General features: G+C 34.8%; 2 long non-coding RNA genes across 2 annotated transcripts; both read left to right on the top strand.

Annotated features, from left to right (window-relative positions):
• The first annotated feature begins 6,911 nt into the window (after window positions 1-6,911).
• LOC127266440 (uncharacterized) lies at window positions 6,912-8,847 on the top strand. Its single transcript, XR_007842142.1, has 3 exons — window positions 6,912-6,992; window positions 7,427-7,483; window positions 8,603-8,847. It is a non-coding gene; the product is annotated as an uncharacterized LOC127266440 (long non-coding RNA).
• Window positions 8,848-12,528: 3,681 nt separating this feature from the next.
• LOC127266439 (uncharacterized) lies at window positions 12,529-14,477 on the top strand. The gene is made up of 3 exons (XR_007842141.1): window positions 12,529-12,609; window positions 13,044-13,100; window positions 14,220-14,477. It is a non-coding gene; the product is annotated as an uncharacterized LOC127266439 (long non-coding RNA).
• Window positions 14,478-24,747: the final 10,270 nt, after the last annotated feature.

Below are 24,747 nucleotides of genomic sequence, written 5' to 3' on the forward strand. Positions count from 1 at the left end.
AATTTCAAAATTGGAAAAGATTCCATCTGAGTATAATCCATCCGATATGAGTACTAAAGTTTTGCCTGCAAATAAGTTTGTATCTTGTTTGAAATACATACATTGTGATACTTTTGATTAGTCTCATATTACTTAGAGTAGTAGGTAGGCTAAGTTAATGTTTTGTTCCAACATTATTTTTGGGTGCAGGTAAAGATTATATGGGCGATGATGTACCTCATATCACTCGGACGAAAAATCAGGTGGAGGATTTGTTGGATTTTATAGTCCTTTCGGATCCACCCCAATAATACATAATATACACACTATGCAGCCCAAATTACATCCAGGCCCTGGCCCACATCACAGGCCCACGAACATTAACCCTGGCTCTGAGCCCGCGCCTCGACCCGATGGGGCTTCGCGCTCTTCTTCGACCCGTGACCCGATGGGGCTCCGTGTCTTTTTGAGATTGAGCGCTGGCCGTCCGATTTGGTGCTTGTATCCTAGTCGTTCGTTGGTGATTGACCTAAGTATATATACAGAGAGAGTGAGGGGCGCTGTCATTCGATATGTTCTTCCTCTCTCTAAACACTCGCCTCTCTCTCTCTAGCCTAATTCCTCTCTATCACTCTCACGATATTCCGGCGACTTTCGGCTGTTCCACGGCGGTGCCTTCCTCCTACTTTTGTGTGGACCTTCCCTGGCACCTTTGCTCCCTGTTTTGTTGATTTGTAGCCGCAAGGGGCTCTTTTCAACATGGTAGCCTTGAAGTATTGTTTTGTATGCCTCGCTACGTTCTGTGGGGGTTATTTTTGTCTTGTATTGTGGGTTTCGGGCCGGTGTTATTTGTGTTTGTCGCTAGTGTGTATGTGTGTGTCGATTTTGGCTTTTTCCGAGTTGGTTGACGTTAAGTCTAACCAAACTAGTCTAATATTTTTATTTTTACTTGATTTCGTTAATAAAACTTAAAGATCTATTCTGTATTTTTCTATTATATATATATATATTGTAATTAATAATTTTCGTAATTATTTAGGATGATTTAAATTTTCATAAGATAAAAACCCGAAATTTTACAACATTTTAGTTCTACTTATTGGAATTTTTTGTAACTATTCCTAGTTAAAATATTAATAATTTTATTTAATATTTATTCTACGTATATGCTAATTTAGTTTATTATGGGTATTAATGTCAGTGAATATTTTATATAACTATTTATAACTATTATATAAATAATACGATATATTAAAAAAAACAATTAAGAAAATTTATTAAAAGAATTGACATAATTCAAGAAGCCATTTGCAATACTAAAAAATATATATATATATAAAATAATAATAGATATGATCAAATTTCTTATTAAAAATATAAGTTGAAATATATATATATGTAAATGTATATATTGTTTAATTAACAATGTATACAACAAATAAATTTATAATTAACAATATTTATATAGTTAAAATATAATAACAAACAAAAATATATATTTTAAAGACGATAGCTAAATTAGTGTGCAAATAATTAACGACTATAATGCCACTCGTTCAACAGAAGTGTATGCATTTTGCGCTAAAAATAAATGTAAATAAATAAATATAAATTTGGTGGACGAAGAATTATGGATGTATTCTTTTACTTAAAAACATATTTTTTTAAAAAAAAAATAACATATTGCATACATTAATTATTTTAATATTATTTACACAATTATCTATATTTTATATAAAAAAATATCTTTTTAAATTATTCCACTAAACAAGCAAACCCTATATGCATACGAAAGTTTTGATACTCCCTTCATCCCGCTCAAGATGACCCTCTATATAACACTCCCAGTTGGCTCATACTGGAAATGCTACCGCCATATAGCATCATGAGGTCGTCATCTCCTACTTCATCAAGCCCCACAATACAATGTTACGGCTAAAATTAAGTATAAAAATGCATTATCATATAACTCAATCTGATGTATGAATATTTACAAAATCACGCCCCTAAACAAGAGATTTTCCCGGTTAAGAATTTACATATGATGCATCAGAGACAAATTTACTCACTAAATCCGTCTTTCTATATCCCGAGACGTCCCTGTCCCGGAGGTGCCATGCATACTTGAACAAAATATTTTTCTTAAAAGTAGTTTAGAGTTAAATCTATTTTAAGAACTAATTATGTCATGTCATACTCTTTTTAAAATAAAGTCTAATCACAGTCAATCAACTAATACATGTCATGCTATGTCAATAGTGAAATAATGCAACAAAGATATCGAACTCGGAAACCATGCACATGCACACACATATATATATATATATATACATCTTGTCGAAGTGAGCAGACGGAATAACTTCGGCTTAATAATAATAGACTCACTATATCTGTCAAAATGAGCAAGCCGGAATAACATTGGCTGCATAATAACAAGCTCACTTGATCATCATCAATAAATAGCCGGAAAATTCTCGGCTCAAGGAAGGACCTGATAAACCCATAATAGTATAACGGTCATATGGTTACTTCCATGTACTCACCATATGATTCCCAAAATCAATACATGGATAGCCAAACGTTGTCACCATTAACCATGTCTAGGCCTACCCTGTGTAATGTAGTATACAATCCGTGTAACTTGGAATCACCCGAGGGAAACCCGAAAACTCTACTCTTCTTCGCGCGCCCTAACGAGATCACGTTTGGAGTTTGACATATGACCCTAAACTACCGGTAGACCTCACTAATAGCTAGTCTAATGAGTGGAACAACATCTAATACGAATGATTAGACCAAATACGTTTCAACTACAATAGGTCTAATTCCTGAATGACCGTGCAACTAAGTCACCCAGTTGTCCGACTACTATCGTCCACGATCGCCAAAGTGTTACGGTACATTGGGGTCGAATACCTTAACCTAAGATGATGCCCTCGCCTAGCACTACCGTACACAACGACTAAACGATAAATCCACCGTGCAATATGTGTACAACATGTCAAATAAGGGGCTGTTTGGTTCACGGGCTTTTTTTGTGGGATTGGGATTTTATAGTAGGACATATTTATATGTGATAGGATTTATTGTATTTAAGATTTGGAATCCTATCCTATGTTTGGTGAGTAAGATTATTCGGGATTTATATTTCCCAAATTCAGTTTGCTTTGCAGATTAATTGAAGGATTCGGATTTTTTATATTTAAAATGACATAATTGTCCCAAAAAGGTTTTATTTGTTTTGATAAAAACAAACCCATATAGCATTTTTCTAAATAGCATATGCAATTTAATTATAAAATAACAAAAAAATTAATCAAATCAAATAATTAATATTCACAAAAACAAATCATCCTGCATAATTTACAAAAACAAATCCTGCCTATTTAGCATTGAGGGCATCAAATAACATTAAAACAAATCAAACCAAATAATTAATATTCATAAAAACATATCATTCTGCATAATTAACATTGAGAGCATCAAAGAACATTCAAATAAACAAATCAAATCAAATAATTAACATTCACAAGTTGGCAGTTGAAAAATTATGAATTGAGAGCATCTCATTTCACAGTGTTTAAAATTTGTCAGATGGCCACTTCCTCTAAAACACTTCAATTTAATACAACTACTAAGCAAATGCTATGCAACAAGCCGACATCATATATTATAAACAATAACAACACAATAACAACACAATACCATCATCCAAATGCCACAAGAATGTAATATTTCAGGACATTTGAGTCTATATAGATTCCTAAATCAACTGAACAAGTATTAACATATAGTTCGTAATAATTCATAAACTAGTTAACCAACACAATAGTCTTATGGCAACCCAATCAAAACAATAACCCAAAAAAGATTCATATTCAAATGATACTTAACATTCATTGCTCTAAAATATACTTAAGCCTATTTGTCACCCTCATCCAAATCCCAAAACAATTTGACCTTCTCAATATCAGCTCGTATTTTTTCACTTGCTTTGAATTTTTCAATTGTAGTCAAATATTGCATCTTTGAGATTTCTAATGTGATCATTGAATGCTTATTATCAAAGTCCTCCTCTCGTTCAACTCCCTTACTAAGTGTATTAGACATTTTTTCAATTCCACCACCAAGAAGCATAACTGCATCTTGAAATACTTCGATCATAGGATCAACTCAGCTTTTTTTTTTTCTTACTTTGACTTGGTTTTACAACTTCGAAGGAATCTTTATGAGACTCTTGTGTTTCTTCTTCCTTGTCAGCCTCCTTTTCCATCTCAACAAAATCTCGAACATCATTTCCTTGAGCCCTATCTTTTCCAAATACAATACACAACTCTTCATAATAAGGAATCACTTTGTTTTGCCATTTTTTAGCTCCTTTATTCACCTGTTTCATACCATATGATTATATAGTCATTCTCCATAGCTAACAATAGTTATTTCACTTTTTTACCTTAAGATATGCATCCCAAACCTCAGGTTCAGCAACCAGACAATGGGTAACTGGATCGTAGCTAAATCCACTAGTATTCGATCTATTGAGCATGTCATGTACAATATGCCAATCTCTTTTCATCACTTTTACTTTGATTCAATATGATGTTTACTCAACAAACTTGAATTTGGTAGTTCTTGCTTTAGTACTTGTTCCAAATGTGCTAGATATCCCGTCTTAAAGTCGTTGTCAGCTTTATATTGACCACCATTGACCATGGTCACCAAAGCCTCCACAAGTTTTGTTTCCTCAATATTTTTCCAGGTTCGATAGTGTCGTCCTTCATTCGTCATACCTACAATATACAGGAGTATATTTATAATAATCCTACTAGCTAATTATATAGCAAGCTTTAACAATTATTAAGTAATTCAAGGAAATACATAAAGACAATAACATGCAGTATTATCCGAAATAAGATAAAAAATAAACACTTACTAGAATAGAAAAACTTGTAATATTAAGAAACATGTATGGACTGCAATCCCACTAAAGTAGTACTTATTATTGCAACGAATATCTCTAAGATAATATAAGTCCAAAAATATGACCTCAAATAGTTAAAAAAAAAACAATATAGAAAGACAATAATCCAAAATTAGTGGGAAGCTCGTCAAGTCTAAAACATAGACTGAGCTAAATTATCTCTAAATGCAGTCCACTCGTTTGAAGCATCAATAGAAATTCTATTATCCTCGTCTTCATCCCCATCATTTCATGTTTATTCATCCAATGTGAACGTAGTTTCCAATGGATCAATGATTATTTCTTGTCTTATAAAATTATGAAGAAGACAACATGCCATAATGATACTATTTTTTAATTGAATGGGATAAAAGGATCTGTCACTTAAAATCTTCCATCTTTCTTTCAAAATCCCAAAACATCATTCTATAGCATTTCTCGTAGATGAATGCTTCAAGTTAAAAAAGCTCCTTTGTTGTTGTAGGTTGGTATCCATCATTCAAATGATATCTTTGACCCCTGTAAAGAGCTAGAAAACTCTCTCAATTTGTATAGGCAGCATCAACCAAGTAATAACCTAATAATAATAATAATTAATTATTATTACACTGACTAAACCTATATTATGAAAATTATATTTAGTTACCTGGTCTTGAAACTTTCAACCCATGAGGTCTAATAAGAGCATCTCGAAGTACTCTACTATCAGTTGTTGATCCTTCTCATCCAGCTAATACATAAATAAACTGCATATCTTGAGAACACACCCCTAACGCATTTGTTGCGATACCATTCTTTCGTGTTCTATAACTAGGTTTGTCTACAAGAGGTACTAAGCACTTTATGTATGTCTCATCTAACGCCCAAAGACAATTCTAATAAAAAAAGTATTATTATTTATTTTTACAAAAATCAAATTACAATTAAAAAAAAATGTATAAAGAAGTACGTATCTCCCTTAAACTATTTCCATCTCGAATCGGTTGAGTTTTCAGGAACCGGTTCCGGTTTCTTACGAAATTATGAATATAATTGTAATACCGCATTACAAACACAAGTAAAATACATACTAATGGCTTTATCCGAACGATAGAAACAACTAATTATTGTTCGATTCTTTACATTATGTGTAATAATACGAAGAAAGATAGCAACTTGTTCTCTAATACGAACAGTCCTATTTTCTCGCAACCCTCCTAATGTTTCCAGCATCACACACAACTTTGAAAAACACCTCCGGTTCATTCTAATTTCTGGTATGGTTAGCGTATCACTATCATAAACAAGCCTATGCAATATCGGGTACCGATCGATCTTCGGAGAAAGGTTTGAAATTCTAGGTTTATATTTTTTTTCCTTTGGACTATCAATATCCAACTCGATAAAATGAAGAATACTACAACCATGGAAACTGCATAACAAGATTCCATGTAATTTTCCATTCTTCCTTCTTTACGTTTGTGTGTGCTTAAACTTAATCGAGGCATATCTTGCAATAAAAATAAAAATCCATACAATGAGATACCACAAAAATATACCAATAAAACTACAAAAGGGTATTGCCTATAAATTGAAACAATAGTTAAAAGGAAATAATATTTTTTAACACAAACTGTAATGCCCCGATTTCGGAATGTATAAAATAATATTATTATAGCAAATAAATATTTGACAATAGTAATGGAATCAAGAAATTAATATTTTGGGATAAATTATATTCCAATTTTGTATATTAGTTATAATTAAATAGACTGTTAAACGGATAAATATCGATAAAGATAAATATAAAATATAATATATATAATAATATAATAATAATAATAAAGGTAATGATGATGAAGATAATATTTGTAATAATAATAATAATAATAATAACGTTAATAATAATAATATAATATAATATATATAATAATAATATAATTGTATATATTTATACAAACTCAAACCTTACCTGCGAAGGACGACCAAAGCAGAAGAACGCGAAGGAGAAAGAAGAGAAAAAAGAAAAGAAGAAAGAAAAAGATTTAGCCGTCCGATTCCAATTCCGACTTGGGTATGGTATTCCTTGCTATTCGTAGAGTCCGATTATAAATTTTAATACGAATTTTGATATTGGAGTATTAAATTAGAAATTCTTCAAAAATTCAAAATTGGCTATTTAGCTATTTAATCGATGAATTTCTTTAGCTAATAGCCTATTCGTAGCGCCGACGTTATATTTTGAGAATTTCGTACCAATCCAAGTCGAATAAAAAACGGCAGTATATCGCACCTGCCTGCTTGTTCATACCTTTGCGTATTTTTATTTAATAATCGGGCAATATAAATATTATGAGGTAGAAGGATTTTATAGCTAGAATATCATATTCTACTAAATATAAAAGTTTGGAGCCCGACGAGTTAATTATAGAAATTAGCTTTTGAATAAGCAGGTAGCTCTTGAGAATAAGCATAAAGCTCATCTGATTTGAGTAAATAATGGGACAGGTGTACGTTGGAGGAGATTTGGGTGAAGTTATAAAATCCAGAAAGTATCGGTAGGAGGTAAGCAGTAGGGAATTAAATCTAATTTTAAGAAATTAGGTATTTATGTTGCATGTGATTCTGATTCTGATATTGATATGATATTATGTGGAATCATTTGGTCAGTGCATCTATATATGTATATATGTGTGTGTATATGCATGTGTGAAACTTCGTTTTACGATATTTGATATACGTATTTGATCGTGTTGGTGAATTTATAAAAAGGAGGATAGGTGGGCCGTCTCACCAGCCCTTTTCATTAAATTCACTTATTGACATGCTGCACACATCGCACGATTTATCGGATATGTTTTATGGATCTATCGTTTAATCGCCGTGTGCGGTAGTGCTAGGCGAGGGCATCATCTGGGGTTAGGATATTCGACCCCGATGTACCGTAACACTTTGGCGATAGTGGACGATAGTAGTCGGACAACTGGGTGACTTAGTCGCACGGTCATTCAGGGATTAGACCCATTGCAGTTGAGACGTATTTGGTCTAATCATTCGTGTTCGGTGTTGTTCCACTCATTGGAGTAGCTACTAGTGAGGTCTACCGGTAGTTTAGGATCAGATGCCAAACTCCAAACGCGATCCCGTTAGGGCGTGCGAGGAGGAGTAGAGTTTCCGGGTTTCCTTCGGGTGATTCCAGGTTGCACGGATTCTACTACGTTACACGGGGTAGGGCTAGACAGGAGGGTCCTATCTTCGCTATCACAGACTATGGGGTGTCTTGTGGTTAATGGCGACAACGCTCGACTATCCATGTATTGATTGCGGGAGTCGTATGGTGGGTATATGGGAGTGACCGGGTGACCGTTATATTATTATGGGTTTACCAGGTCCTTCCTTGAGCCGAGGATTTTCCGGCTATTTATTGATGATAGTCTAGTGAGCTGTTATTATGGAGCCGAGGTTATTCCGGCTGCTCACTTTGACATATGTATATGGGTATATGTGCATGAGTTGTCGATTTTGACATTATTGTTACATTATTTCAGTATGGGCATGGCATGGCATTTATTTTGCAAATGACGGAAATTAAACTCTATTTTCGAGCATGACATGGCATATTTTATGTTAGTTCTTAAAATGGATTTAATTCTAGACTGCTTTTAAGAAAAATATTTGATTCAGGTACGCATGGCACCTCCGGGACAGGGGACGTCTCGGGAGATAGAAAGACGGGCTGAATGAGTGAACTGCATCTGATGTATTATATGTAAATTCTAACTAGAAAAACCTCCCGTTTTGGGAGTATGTTTTTGTAAATATTTATAAACTTGTTTTTTTGGGAATAATAAAATGCTTATATAATTAATTTTAGCCTTAACACTGTGTTGTGGGGCCCGAAGTAGGAGGTGACGACCTCATGATGCAGTGTGGCGGTAGCATTTCCAGTACGAGCCAACTGGGGGTGTTACAAGTTGGTATCAGAGCCTAGGTTTGATAGATTTTGGCTCTTTGAATTAAAAAGGTTTTGAAAATAATAATGATATTGAATTGGTTTGGTGAGGTTTGGGTTTTGCGGGTGCATTCATGTTAATGTGATCTATCTTTTATTGTTATGCTTGGTTTAGCTGTGTGCTGAATTGATATTGAATCAGGAAAAATTGGGGGCAGTATCTCGAATTCTCGAGGTGGTGGTGTACGTAGGGCTATTCAAGGCCCAGAGTTTGATCCTTCGTCTGATGAGTCACAGTATCCTGTGCCAGCGCATGTACCAACAGAGGCACCTAGTCAGGATTTCTTTCGGCAGTTTATGGCCGCGATGATGCCTCAACAGAGGAGTTTCATTGATGCTGTGATGCGGCATAACCCACCAACATATTCTGGTTCAGTGGAGCCAGGAGTCCTTGAGTTTTGGGTTGAAAAGATGGAAAAGATATTTCGTGTTGTTCAGGTTCCGCCAGATCAACGAGTTAATATTGGAGCCTATTTCTTGGAAGGCCGAGCAAATCGGTGGTGGTTAGGTGAAGAAGCTGCAGGTGTAGACCAAGTGGATATGACTTGGGATGAATTTAAAGCAAAGTCACGGTGAAGAACAAATATCCTCTTCCGAGGATTGATGATCTATTTGATCAACTGAGAGGTGCAACTATATTCTCAAAGATTGACTTGAGATCTGGATATCATCAGCTAAGGATTGCAGAGCATGACATTCCGAAGACAGCTTTTCGGACTAGATACGGGCATTATGAATTCACGGTTATGTCCTTTGGGTTGACTAACGCCCCGGCTGCGTTTATGGAGTTGATGAATAGAATTTTTCAACCATACCTCGATCAGTTTGTGGTGGTATTTATTAACGATATCTTGGTCTATTCCCCAGATAAAAAGACGCATGCAAAACATTTGCATGTAATATTAAACATATTGCGTGCAAGAAAGTTATATGCCAAGTTATCCAAATGCGAGTTTTGGTTGAAGGAGGTTGCTTTCTTGGGGCATGTTGTTTCTGGAAAGGGTATCTCAGTAGATCCTTCTAAAGTGGCGGCAATCATGGATTGGCCAAGACCTACCAATCAATCAGAAGTAAGAAGCTTTTTGGGTTTGGCAGGATATTATCGACGATTCGTTCTTGATTTTTCGAAGGTTGCAAAACCATTAACTAATTTGCTGAAAAAGGATGCAAGGATTAACTGGGATCACGAGTGTGAGTCATCCTTTTTAGAATTGAAACATCGATTAACTTCAGCGCCAATTTTGGCTTTACCAGTGGAAGGTGAGGATTTTGAAGTGTATAGTGATGCTTCGAAGCAGGGATTGGGATGTGTCTTAATGCAGAATCAAAGAGTTATTGCTTATGCATCACGACAACTAAAACCTCACGAAGAGAATTATCCAACACACGACTTGGAAATGGCAGCAGTTGTGTTTGCTTTGAAGATTTGGAGACACTATCTTTATGGAGCCCATTGCAGAATATTTACTGACCATCAAAGTTTGAAATATATCTTCACCCAAAAAGAATTGAATTTAAGACAAAGAAGATGGTTAGAATTGGTGAAGGATTATGATCTTGAAATTGTGTATCATGAAGGCAAAGCAAATGTTGTAGCCGATGCCTTAAGTCGAAAACCAAGGCATAACTTGGGCTTCATGTCAGTTGCTGATGAACTGTGCCAAGATTTAGCGCGGATGGAAATTGAGGTACTTGGACGGGGTATGACTCGGGGATATTTGCAAATGATACAAGTTGAGCCTGAAATTTATGATCGCATTAGAGCGGCTCAAATGGAAGATAATAAAATGGTTGAGCTTGCAGTAAAAGTTCAGTACGGTCAGACTCAAAATTTTAATATTGCTCCAGATGGGAGTCTTCGATTTCACGGGAGGTGGTGTATCCCAAAGGATCGAAATGATTTGAAAGAGCAGATTATGAGTGAGGCTCATAATACACCATACTCAGTGCATCCGGGGGGAAATAAAATGTATCATGACCTACGTCAACATTTTTGGTGGAAGGGCATGAAGAAGGATGTAGCCAAATTTGTTGCACGATGTTTAAATTGTCAAAAGGTAAAAGCAGAACATCATAGACCAATGGGGTTGCTACAACCTTTAGAAGTTCCACTCTGGAAATGGGATTCTATCGCAATGGATTTTGTAACAGGACTTCCAAGGTCAAAGTCGGGAACAGATGCAATTTGGGTAATTATAGACAGATTGACCAAGTCAGCAGTGTTCATTCCAGTACGTATGACTTGGAGTATGCAGAAATTGGCCAAATTATATGTTCATTATGTGGTTAAACGACACGGTATTCCTGAGGTGATCATATCAGATCGTGATCCACGTTTTCAATCTCGATTTTGGCAAAAATTGCAGGAAGCCTTTGGTACTCAGTTGCATATGAGTACTGCATTCCATCCTATGACTGATGGTCAGTCAGAAAGAACTATCCGTATTCTGGAAGATATGCTAAGAGCTTGTGCTATGGAATTTCAAGGGAGTTGGGAAGACCACTTGGATTTAGTGGAATTTTCATATAATAATAGCCATCAAGCAAGTATCGGAATGACTCCTTTTGAAGCTCTTTATGGTCGAAAATGCAGAACTCCTTTAAGTTGGGACGATATGAGTGATCGACTGATACTGGGTCCGGAAATGATTGAGGAATCGAAAAATAAGATTCGAATTATCAGAGAAAAGATGAAGGCAGCTCAAGATCGTCAAAAGAATTATGCCGATAGAGCCCGACGTGAGGGTCAATTTCAAAGTGGAGATTTTGTCTTATTGGAAGTATCCCCAATGAAAGGTATTAGAAGGTTTGGGATTAAAGGAAAATTGAGTCCGCGTTATGTTGGACCTTATGAAATTGTCGATCGAGTTGGTGATTGGGCTTATCGGTTGGCACTTCCAAATTCTATGGAGCGTATCCATAATGTGTTTCATATATCTCAGCTTCGTAGGTATGTTGCAGATCCTTCTCATATTTTATCTCCAGATGAGATAGAGCTGAATGAAGATCTTTCGTATGAAGAAAAGCCTCTGTGGATCATGGACACAAAGGTCCGAACCATGAGGAATCGAGATATTCGTATGGTGAAAGTAATGTGGTCCAGACATGGAGCGGAAGAGGCCACGTGGGAAGTAGAACAAGAAATGTTCAAGGCATAACCACAACTGTTTAATTAAGTTGCCTTGTTATGTGTTTGAGTTTAGATTTCGGGGACGAAATCTTTTTAAGGGGGAGTGGATTGTAATGCCCCGATTTCGGAATGTATAAAATAATATTATTATAGCAAATAAATATTTGACAATAGTAATGGAATCAAGAAATTAATATTTTGGGATAAATTATATTCCAATTTTGTATATTAGTTATAATTAAATAGACTGTTAAACGGATAAATATCGATAAAGATAAATATAAAATATAATATATATAATAATATAATAATAATAATAAAGGTAATGATGATGAAGATAATATTTGTAATAATAATAATAATAATAATAACGTTAATAATAATAATATAATATAATATATATAATAATAATATAATTGTATATATTTATACAAACTCAAACCTTACCTGCGAAGGACGACCAAAGCAGAAGAACGCGAAGGAGAAAGAAGAGAAAAAAGAAAAGAAGAAAGAAAAAGATTTAGCCGTCCGATTCCAATTCCGACTTGGGTATGGTATTCCTTGCTATTCGTAGAGTCCGATTATAAATTTTAATACGAATTTTGATATTGGAGTATTAAATTAGAAATTCTTCAAAAATTCAAAATTGGCTATTTAGCTATTTAATCGATGAATTTCTTTAGCTAATAGCCTATTCGTAGCGCCGACGTTATATTTTGAGAATTTCGTACCAATCCAAGTCGAATAAAAAACGGCAGTATATCGCACCTGCCTGCTTGTTCATACCTTTGCGTATTTTTATTTAATAATCGGGCAATATAAATATTATGAGGTAGAAGGATTTTATAGCTAGAATATCATATTCTACTAAATATAAAAGTTTGGAGCCCGACGAGTTAATTATAGAAATTAGCTTTTGAATAAGCAGGTAGCTCTTGAGAATAAGCATAAAGCTCATCTGATTTGAGTAAATAATGGGACAGGTGTACGTTGGAGGAGATTTGGGTGAAGTTATAAAATCCAGAAAGTATCGGTAGGAGGTAAGCAGTAGGGAATTAAATCTAATTTTAAGAAATTAGGTATTTATGTTGCATGTGATTCTGATTCTGATATTGATATGATATTATGTGGAATCATTTGGTCAGTGCATCTATATATGTATATATGTGTGTGTATATGCATGTGTGAAACTTCGTTTTACGATATTTGATATACGTATTTGATCGTGTTGGTGAATTTATAAAAAGGAGGATAGGTGGGCCGTCTCACCAGCCCTTTTCATTAAATTCACTTATTGACATGCTGCACACATCGCACGATTTATCGGATATGTTTTATGGATCTATCGTTTAATCGCCGTGTGCGGTAGTGCTAGGCGAGGGCATCATCTGGGGTTAGGATATTCGACCCCGATGTACCGTAACACTTTGGCGATAGTGGACGATAGTAGTCGGACAACTGGGTGACTTAGTCGCACGGTCATTCAGGGATTAGACCCATTGCAGTTGAGACGTATTTGGTCTAATCATTCGTGTTCGGTGTTGTTCCACTCATTGGAGTAGCTACTAGTGAGGTCTACCGGTAGTTTAGGATCAGATGCCAAACTCCAAACGCGATCCCGTTAGGGCGTGCGAGGAGGAGTAGAGTTTCCGGGTTTCCTTCGGGTGATTCCAGGTTGCACGGATTCTACTACGTTACACGGGGTAGGGCTAGACAGGAGGGTCCTATCTTCGCTATCACAGACTATGGGGTGTCTTGTGGTTAATGGCGACAACGCTCGACTATCCATGTATTGATTGCGGGAGTCGTATGGTGGGTATATGGGAGTGACCGGGTGACCGTTATATTATTATGGGTTTACCAGGTCCTTCCTTGAGCCGAGGATTTTCCGGCTATTTATTGATGATAGTCTAGTGAGCTGTTATTATGGAGCCGAGGTTATTCCGGCTGCTCACTTTGACATATGTATATGGGTATATGTGCATGAGTTGTCGATTTTGACATTATTGTTACATTATTTCAGTATGGGCATGGCATGGCATTTATTTTGCAAATGACGGAAATTAAACTCTATTTTCGAGCATGACATGGCATATTTTATGTTAGTTCTTAAAATGGATTTAATTCTAGACTGCTTTTAAGAAAAATATTTGATTCAGGTACGCATGGCACCTCCGGGACAGGGGACGTCTCGGGAGATAGAAAGACGGGCTGAATGAGTGAACTGCATCTGATGTATTATATGTAAATTCTAACTAGAAAAACCTCCCGTTTTGGGAGTATGTTTTTGTAAATATTTATAAACTTGTTTTTTTGGGAATAATAAAATGCTTATATAATTAATTTTAGCCTTAACACTGTGTTGTGGGGCCCGAAGTAGGAGGTGACGACCTCATGATGCAGTGTGGCGGTAGCATTTCCAGTACGAGCCAACTGGGGGTGTTACACAAACAAACAATAAAATAAAATAAAAATACAATACATGGAATAATACAAATTGGAATTAAAACAAATATTTGGAATAAAAAAAATAATCATTCGTATCTATTGTAGCATCGATTAATCGAAAAAGAAAATATTGGAGAAGAAAAAATACAGAAGAAGTGGGGTATTCGAAATTTCCATCCCTATATTTAACCGTCTTTTCAATGTGTGTTCCTATAATATTAAGGCAAAACAGCAAAAAACCCCCTTGTGGTTTACCAAATCTGCTAAGAATCCCCCGTAGTCCTAAAACTCCAAAAAACCCTACTCGTGGTTTGTAAAACGTTGCACACTCGCCCCCCTTTTAAATCACACTGACGGCGTTAAATTTTACCCTCATCAGACCGTTATGCCGTTGTAGTTCTCTCTCTTCTGTTCTTTCTTCTTCTCTTCTCCACAACCTCTTTTTTCCATTTCTTTTCTTCCCCAAATTCTTCTTCACACATCTTCTTCCTCAATTTTTCTCTTCTTCTTCTCCAATTATTTCTCTCTCTTCTTCTGTTTTTTCTTCTTCGCTTCATTCTTCTTCTCTTCTCCTCAACTTCTTTCTTTCATCTTCTTTTATTCCCCAAATTCTTCTTCACACATCTTTTTCCTCAATTTTTTTTCTTCTTCATCTTCAATTCTTCCTTTAAGAATGAAGAATTGGAAAAGAATAAAAATAGTAAGAAGATGATGGGCAGAAGCGGCTGGAGTAGGAAATAAGGAAGGAAGAAAAGAAAGAGAAGAAAGAAGAGAAGGAAAAGAAGAAGAAGTGGAAGAAGGGTTGGACCAGTTTTTTTTTTTTTTCTCAATTTTTTTTCTTTTTCTATTTCTTTTTCTCCAATTTTCTTTCTTCTTTATTTTTTCTCTCCAATTCTTCCGTACGCCGTTGCAACCAGAAGCAAACAGGTTTTTCTTTCTTCTTTCTCTTTCTCTTTTTCCCCAATTTTCTTTCTTTTTTTTATCTCCCTAATTCTTCCGTACGCCGTTTCTTTCTTTCTTTCTTTCTTCTTAGATTGATTTCAAATCTTTATGTCAAATTGATTTCTGAAATTTTTGAGTTTGCTATTTATGAGTTTTGTAGAACACAAGAAGAAATATTTGTTTGGTAAAATAGAAGAAGATCCATGTCCGGTCGATTAATTGTGATAAATTTGGGATTGGTGTCGAATTTGATTGTATTTAACGGATTTTAAATAAAAAAAAATGAATTGAGAGTAAATTATGAAAGTATAGATAAAAATAAGAAAGAAGAAGAATAAGGAAGAAGAATAAGGAAGAAGAAGAATGAGGGAGAAGAAGAATAAGGAAGAAGTCATTAGGGTATTTCAGTAATTTTACACATAAATATATCACTTTATGGACAAAAAATCGCATTTCAGGTGCATGGTATACAACCTCCGTTAAATTCTAACGGATGGGGGATTTTTCGTAACGTTTTACAAACCACAAGTAGGTTTTTTGGAGTTTTAGGACTACGGGGGGTTTTTAGTTGATTTGGTAAACCACAGGGGTTTTTTTTGTTGTTTTGCCTATTATTAATTTCGTAAAAAATGTCCCTCTTTTTTGCTAATCTGCGCAAAATCTAGTCTAAACGGTAATTAGAAGAATATTAAGGGTAATTGAAGAACGCCGTTGACGGAGTAGGCACGTGCCACCCACGTGACCATGCGTTAGACCGAACCGGTTGTCATTAGACCCGGTTCTCCACCGAACCGGTTTGGTTCGAACCCGGTTCGGTGGAGAACCGCTCTATATCTTCTCCAGACTGATCCCATTCCCCCATTTCTCAGTCCAGTCGCAAGAAGCCCTAGGTCCTTCGAGCATCGTCATCCTTAAACGAGCTAAATTGAAGGTAGAGTTCAGTTGCTCGTTCCTCCAATTCTTGCCGGATTTCTCAGAGAATGAGCTCGACGTTTTCATCCTGAACCAATTTCTCAAGAAATCCGCGGATTGTGGAGTCCCCAATCGAGGATATTCCACAGTTGGTGTGTAGATGTGGATATGAGCTCCCATTGCTTACCTCATGGAGCACAAGCAATCCGGGTAGGCGATACAGAGCTTGTCCTAACTATGCGGTAATTTCATTTGTGTTTTTTTTTTTAAAAGAAATTATTATTATTTGTGTTCTTCATTATGAAAATATTTAATTGATTTTAATTTTGTAGAAACGTGGAAATTACTGTGGTATGTTTGAATGGTGGGATGAGGAACCCACGGATAGATATAAGGAAGTGATCAATGCATTGGTGTCTAAAATTCATCGGCTCGACAATATTCAGAAGCGAAAGAACGTCATCAACGTGGATGAAGATGTTGTTGAAGTTGACGTGCAAGAAAACCAATTGATGAAAGAAGGTAAATCTATTGGAAGAAGAAGTTAAAAGGATGAAACGCCATAACAACAAACCTCCGTCGGTGCACGTTGGCTATGTTAAACAGCATAGCAGTTTAATATTACTTAATATGGCGGTTATTGCGCTCATTTTTCTGGTATTCGGCTTTATGGCGATAGTGAACACCACCTCACCTCCGAAATTGGCTATCGCCAAAGGGTAATATTAGTGATAATGTGTTGCGTGATCCAGGTGTTGGATTGTTGTTGCTATATCGTAAGTTGAAATGTTTATGTATTGTGTCGGTCTATTGTGTTGTTGTAATATTTTTTGCTTGAAACTCATCTTTGGATTTGGATTCTCGTGTTGGAAGGAGCATTGCTTGTTATTATATGAAGAAATGTTGTAGTCGTAATATATTTCGCATCTTTAAGTTTGATCGTGATCAATTCGTTTGTATGGAATGTGATTACAAATTGGAGCAGCTTGTGTTGTGTATAGGGGGGACCTGTGTTCGTCTGTATGGAATGTCAATAGTGTGTAGTTATACAACTCAGTGCATGAATCAACCTATGCAAAAATATAAAATAAACAGCCACAATTAGGCAACAGTTGATGAACCTGTGTGCATTGCCAAGAAAAAATAAATGATCAATCTTAAAAGTACATCACATAAACAAATGCCAATACCTAAATCCCCAAATATTTCAAATTGCATATCACATTGAAATACCAACAATCCATGACGTTCCCCATCAAAACATAATTCCCAAGAGTTTTCAAACATATTGATTCACAAGCTGAAATGCAAAATTAAGGGCAGTAAATTTTTATTAGGTGCATGAAGTTTCTACTTCTTCTTTTTGGTGGGTTTATCTTGCTTTCTTAGATTGGCTCTCTTTTTATCATTTGAGGCACCTCCTGCTCTTGTTTTTTATGTTGGCTGGATGTGTGCTTCGATTGGTGCCACGACTGTCGTGCTGCCACCATCTACTTTATTGGAAACACACGATTGTAGGCTGGATAAGGTAATGAAGGTGTTTCCTCCTTTGACAATAACAGGTGTATGAATGGTGTTGGACGTCGAAGGCATCTACAAATAAAGAGAGTCCGTTTAGTACCAGAGTTGTAATAAAAATTGTATCTAACATTCCCAAGAAATGTTACCATACTTTAATTGAAGCCATTTTTTTCCTTGGATTGGTGCGGATTTTCGCTTTTGAACGAGCAGTGGTGGTAGCCTAGAAATACAAACAGCAGACCGGACAGTGAACTTGTGAAATGAAAGCACATATAAGCAGACCATACAGTTACCTGAGTTGGTGTTTTTTTCTTCCTTGGGCTAGTGCATGATCTTGTTGTTGATGGAGCATCACCATTATCCTGTAAGCATTGAAAACAAACACGACGGTTATCAAGTGAAATGGAATTGAAGTGAAGTTTTACAAAGCATACCATTGTCAGATTATCCGACTCCCTAATATAGGGCTGTGAGGATGCGTTAAAGCACACTGTGTTCTGGACATCTCCTCCCAAATCCTCATCATGAGCATTTTCCAGTGGCTCACTAATAGAAGCTCATTTGGGGCAAGTTATAGAGTTGTGCCCAAAACTCTGACACGCTTTGCACCTAATTTTTCTAGGTGCACCCTTGAGTCTATATGGATTTTTTAATTTTGGAGGGGGTTCATTGGGTTCTTTGCGTCGCATGGTTACTGGTCTTCCAACACTTTTCTTTTCAACTGGTGGGAGAGGTGCTTCCTTTACCGTTTTTTCCCATAAATCAGGTCCACTCAAAGGTAAGATTGGATAAGCATATGACTTCTTGTATGTAGACACAAAATAGCATTTGTGGACATAAGCCAATGGATCTTCTCCTCTACACCAAATTGCAACTGCATGCTTACATGGGATGCCTGTTAAGTCCCATTTCCTGCAACTACATGTTCTATCCCTCACATTAACTGTATGTTGGTCCAAAGATCCGGTAATCTGAAAATTCCAATCATCACTTCTCATTGGAATAAATTCAGAAGCCTATTCCATCATTTTTCTTCATTATTTTCATTATTTTCGGACAAAGTGGATCGTCCCATTTTTCTGCTTTCTCCTGATTCAACTGCATCCTTACCATCAACAAGTTTCTTATCTTCTCTAACATGGAAATAATTGGCTTATCTCTCGCTTCCATAATAAAACTATTGAAAGACTCACATGTATTGTAGAAGCATGTCGCATCTAGGATACACACTAAAGTGTGACCTAGACCAATGATCTGAACTCTTATTTGCTAACCAATTAAACACATCTTCAGAAGCCTTTTTCATTTCCTCCATCCTTTGTTTAAACTCCGGAATGGTGGTAGCTTTAGCTGCTGCCCATAACAGCCTCTTCACTGCAATGCCTGTATACCCATCACGCTTCATGTTTGTATGTAAATGTCTCACACAAAACCGATTGTCAGCCTGGGGCAGAATGGATTCGAAAGCAGGAATCAATCCCTTCTGCTTATCACTCATGAACGTCCAATTATGTCCATCTTCAATATCCAAATCCCTCTTCAACCGCTCTAAGAACCACAGCCAACTATCTTTGTTCTCAACCTCAACCACAGCGTATGCTATAGGAAAAATGTTGTTGTTCACATCAATACCCACAACACTTAACAACTGCCCTCCAAAGCTATCTTTAAGCCAACAACCATCCACATCTACCACCGGCCTACAGCCTTCAAGGAAGCCTCTCTTGTATGCAGAAAGACAAACATATATCCTTTGAAACCGTTGTAATCCAGACTCTTCATCATCTATAAGTTTCAAAGACAAAGAAGTGCCTGGATTACATATCTCAATCTCATTACAGTAATCCCACAACAAGCCATATTGCTCCACATTAGACCCGTGCAACAAGTCTAAAGCTTTCTTCCTAGCTCTATATGCCTTCGACATCGAGACCTTACATCTCAATGTTCTACATATTTCATCCCTAAAACCACCAGGATCCAACTTCGGATTCTCCTTCAGTTTTTTCATAAATGTCTTCCCAATCCAGGAAGACTTAATACTTGTGTTGTCATAAGTCCATCCACATTTGCTATGAACTTCATTCATGCTACGCAACTGCCATGCTTCATCACCCTGCACCTTGGACACGAGCACGAACCACCCACACCCTTGTTTCTTGCATGTGGCTCTCAACCTACTCTTGTCAATCTTTGGAAATTTCGCACTCATCCCCCTCCTAAAACAATGACTTTCAATGGCAAACTTAGTCTCAGCCCTCGACTTAAATAACAACCCCAATTTCAGCTCTGGATTTTCACCACCAGTGTTTGAATTATATATTTCAAACTGATTTCTCCCCTCCTTTTCACTTCCATCACTTTCCATCCCACTATTTAACTCACTATCACTACCCATGACATCTGTCTCACCATCCTCTTTTTGTAAAGTGTTCAAAACATCTTCAACAACTGTGGAATCGTCCACAATAGATTTTCCTTTCATCCTACCTTCAACTTCAACCCCGAGTACCCCACTCTCTAACTCAATTTCATTATCCGAGTCATCAAAATTAGAATCATTTTCTTCCATTTCACCTTCTACACAATCACTAGCCAGAGGAACTTCACCACTTAAATCTTCTATTCCACTAATTAAATTGGATTGAGGATCTTGGCTAAGCCCGATATCCAGATGTTCTAAGTAGATTTCGAGTTCATAGTTGTCTGGAATATGTTTTGTCATCCACAATATATCCTTATCACTTTCCAAACACTTGCATTGTCTATCAAACTTGTTACCATACTTCAACCAAAATCTAACACTATTCGTTTCTCTATATCCCAATTCCTCTGCATATCCCCACATTTCCAACACACTCAATTTATCTATATCAACAAAATCAAAATAATCATGTTCTCCCTCTAAATATTCCTTACGAGGCTTATGCCTCATCACCCCGCCAAAATAAATTTTCAAAGTAGCAGAGGAATCTTCATTGAACATCGCCCCTACATTTCAGTAATGCTACGTGTTTAACATAACGTAATATATTCATTCAAACCAGTAGAACAAAAGAACATAAATCAACACGTAAACCATATGCATATTTCAAATTAAGGGCTTTCAACTTACTGTAATTGGGGGTGAAATCAAGAGCGTGCTTGCTTCTACGCGCCATTGTCAACCACACACTGGAATCTACGCCTCCACGACGGAATTGAACGTACGAACTCCTGAACTAACTCCGCCTTCAATCCAGCTCGACTAGGGATGGCAATGATTGATGGGAATTAGGGTTTTGCAATTGTACATATGGGCGGAGTATCGGTGGGGAAAATGGGATGGCGATGCTCGAAGGACCTAGGACTTCTCGCGACTGGACTGAGAAATTGGGGAATGGGATCGGTCTGGAGAAGATATAGAGCGGTTCTCCACTGAACCAGTTCGCTGGAGAACCGGGTCTAATGACAACCGGTTCGGTCTAACGCACGGTCACGTGGGTGGCACGTGCCTACTCTGTCAACGGCGTTCTTCAATTACCCTTAATATTCTTCTAATTACCGTTTAGACTAGATTTTGCGCAGATTAGCAAAAAAGAGGGACATTTTTTACGAAATTAATATTATAGGGACACAAATTGAAAAGACGGTTAAATATAGGGACGGAAATTGCGAATACCCCCAGAAGAAGTATAATTAGCGCTTTACTGAAAAAAAAATTAAATTAAAAAAGAAATATGGCGCATGACGTAAAAACAAAAGAGAAAAAAAAATATAAGATAATTAGTTTATACCTGTACGTGGAATCCAGTGAAGTAAAATGGCAGTGGGAGGAAAGATGGATAAGAAGCAGCGAGCGAGAAGAAGAAGACGAAAACGCAGATGCGACAAGAAACAAGAACAACGGTCCCCAGGAGCAATTCCGCAAATGCGAAAGAAAGAAAAAAAAAGTATACCTGTAATTGGAATCCGGTGAAGTGAAATCGCAATGAGAGAAAAGATGATGAGAAGAAGCGAGAAGAAGAATACGCATTTGCAGAAGAAGCCAGAAGAAACTTTTCCGTCAAATGAGAAAGAAAAGAAGAAAAATAGGATTTTTTTTTTTGGAAGGGTATAAAAGCAAAATCAAAATACAATAGGAATGATTTAAAAGTAATAGGGTACCCTATTATTAAAAAATCTCTCATTTGCAGGATTTTATACCGTTTTTAAAAATCCTAGTATTTTAAATTTCATTATTTATTTTGTAACCAAACATGGATTTGGTAGGATTTTAAAATCCAAATCCCACGGAATCCTGCCAAATCCGTAAACCAAACAACCCCTAAGTGAATTTACAGAAAAAGGCTGATGAGACAGCTCACGTATTCTACTTTTCATAAATTCACTAACGCGATCAAATACGTATATTAAATATCATAAACTGTGAAATCTCCCACATGCATACACGCACACATATGGATAAATATATACATGTACTGACAAAATGATCCACTTAATAGCACATTAATATTATAATTGTAATCGCATGCAACATGCATGCCTAGTTTCTTAAAATTAGATTTAATTTTCTACTACTTATCTCTTATCGACACTCCTTAGTTTTTGCAATCTCACTCAAATTTTCTTCAACGTACACCTGCCCCATTATTTATTCAAATAAGAAAAAAAAAAAAAAGAGCTATATGTTTATTTTTAAGAGCTACCGGCTTATTCAATAACTAATTTCTATAATTAGTTCGTCGGGCTTCAAAATTTTATATTTAAATAGAATACGACATTCTAGTTATAAAACACTTATACCTCATTATATTTATATCGTTCGATATTAAATAAAAGTTCTTAAAGATATAAAAAAATAGACAAGTGCAATACACTTCCGTTTTTATCGACTTAAGATCAATAAAAAATTATCGGAATATAATCATAGTATTACGATAAGGTCATTAGCTAAGGAAACTAGTTGATTAAATAACCAAATATCTAGTTATAAATTTTCGAAGAATTTTTAATTTAATATCTCAATATCCAAATTTATATTAAAATTTATAATTAAACTCTACGTATAGCAAAAAATACAATACCGAAATCAAAATAAAAATCAGACAGTTAAATCTTTTTCTTTATATTTTTCTTCTATTCCTCCCTTCTTCTCGTGCGTCTCTGCTTCTGCTCGAAGAAATGGATGGGTTTGGTTTGTTTCTTTGTTTATTACGTTTATATATAATATATATATATATAATTATATTATTATTATTATTAACATTATCCTTAGATCACCTTTAATATTATTATTATACTATCTCATTCCACTTAATTTGTTCACTTCTATTTTCGTCATTCCCACGTCATTTGTGATTTCTTTTTTTAAAATATAATTATAAACATTAATTACATTTTAAAATTCCTAATTTATAATTTTTTTAAATTTAAATTAAACTATTTAGTCATATTAATCTTAATCTATTATTATGTTTATTAAATCATAATTATTTTTACTAATACACTTCTTAATTAGTTACTAATTACATAATACCTAAAACTCCGTGCCTAAGCAAAATGGGACAATTTAAGTGAGACAGGGGTATTATATATATAGTATTATATTTTATATTTATGATTATCGATATTTATCTTTTTAATACTCATTTCAATCCTAACCAATATACAAAATAGGAATAAAATTTATTTCAAAATATTAATTTCTTACTCCCGTTAGTATTATAAAAATATTTATTTGATATAAAAAATATTATTTTATACATTCTGAAATCAAGACATTACACTTTAGTTAGGGACGCAATATTTTAGTTACTGTAAATTAGTGAGTTATTAATAATAAGTCATAGGATCCAATCAAAACTTCTTTATTTTCATTGCTCTTCAATTAACAAATATTTTTATTTACCTTTAAAACTCTCCATTTTTTTTTATAAAACTAAATTATGATAACGACAAATAAATAAATAAATAAATTTTTTTATCTATTTATATTATATAAAATTGTATTCTCTACAAAATTATATTCATATTGTATAGTATATTTTATTAAGATATAATATTAAAAATATTTAAGTACATATTTTAAATTTTTTTAATCATTAAATAACTAATTTTTACTATCTAAATAATTAATTTATACCCCCTCCCTTATTCACATCTATTCTCAATTTTTTTTTTTGTTATTATCCAACTTTATTCTCATTTTTTTTAAGTAACAAAATACCACTTTTTCTATTTTCTTTACCCAAAAAAATAAAATTTTTATTTTTACCTATTTATTTTAAAACTCATACCCGATCAAATAATCACATAATTGAATGAGGGAATAAGTACTATATAAATTTTCATTTCTAAATAGAAAGCTTAATCTTTGATGGAAGAAAGAGAGTATTTATTATTTTCAAAATTTTATAATATCTCAAACTCTTTTTTTAAAAAGAAAAGTCCGGAGAATTATTGAAATCTTTATTTGGTAATCATATATAGGAAATATTATCAAAATAGAATCTAAATTATATTATTATAATATTAATATAGAAATAATAAAGAAAAACATATTGTTATTAATATTATCATTATTTTTTACATTGCGTAAATGTGTAAACTAATTTTTGTGGGTTACATAAATTATTCAAGAAAAAAGAAAAATTAAGGGAGGAAATTGTGTGAAGTGGAGTTGAAAGAGGATTTTGTAGGAAATTTATTTTGTTTTGGATTGAATTTGATAATTCTATTTAAATTTTTATTTAAACAATCTAATTTTGTGTAAGAAAAAAGAAATTTATTTTGTTTTGGATGAATTTGATAATTCTATTTAAATTTTTATTTAAACAATGTAATTTTTTTTAAAAAAAAAAGAAAAAGAAAAATTGATACTCA

This window comes from Andrographis paniculata, unplaced genomic scaffold, assembly GCF_009805555.1.
Source record: "Andrographis paniculata isolate CXL003 unplaced genomic scaffold, ASM980555v1 Contig76END, whole genome shotgun sequence".
In the NCBI taxonomy this organism is placed as follows: domain Eukaryota; kingdom Viridiplantae; phylum Streptophyta; class Magnoliopsida; order Lamiales; family Acanthaceae; genus Andrographis; species Andrographis paniculata.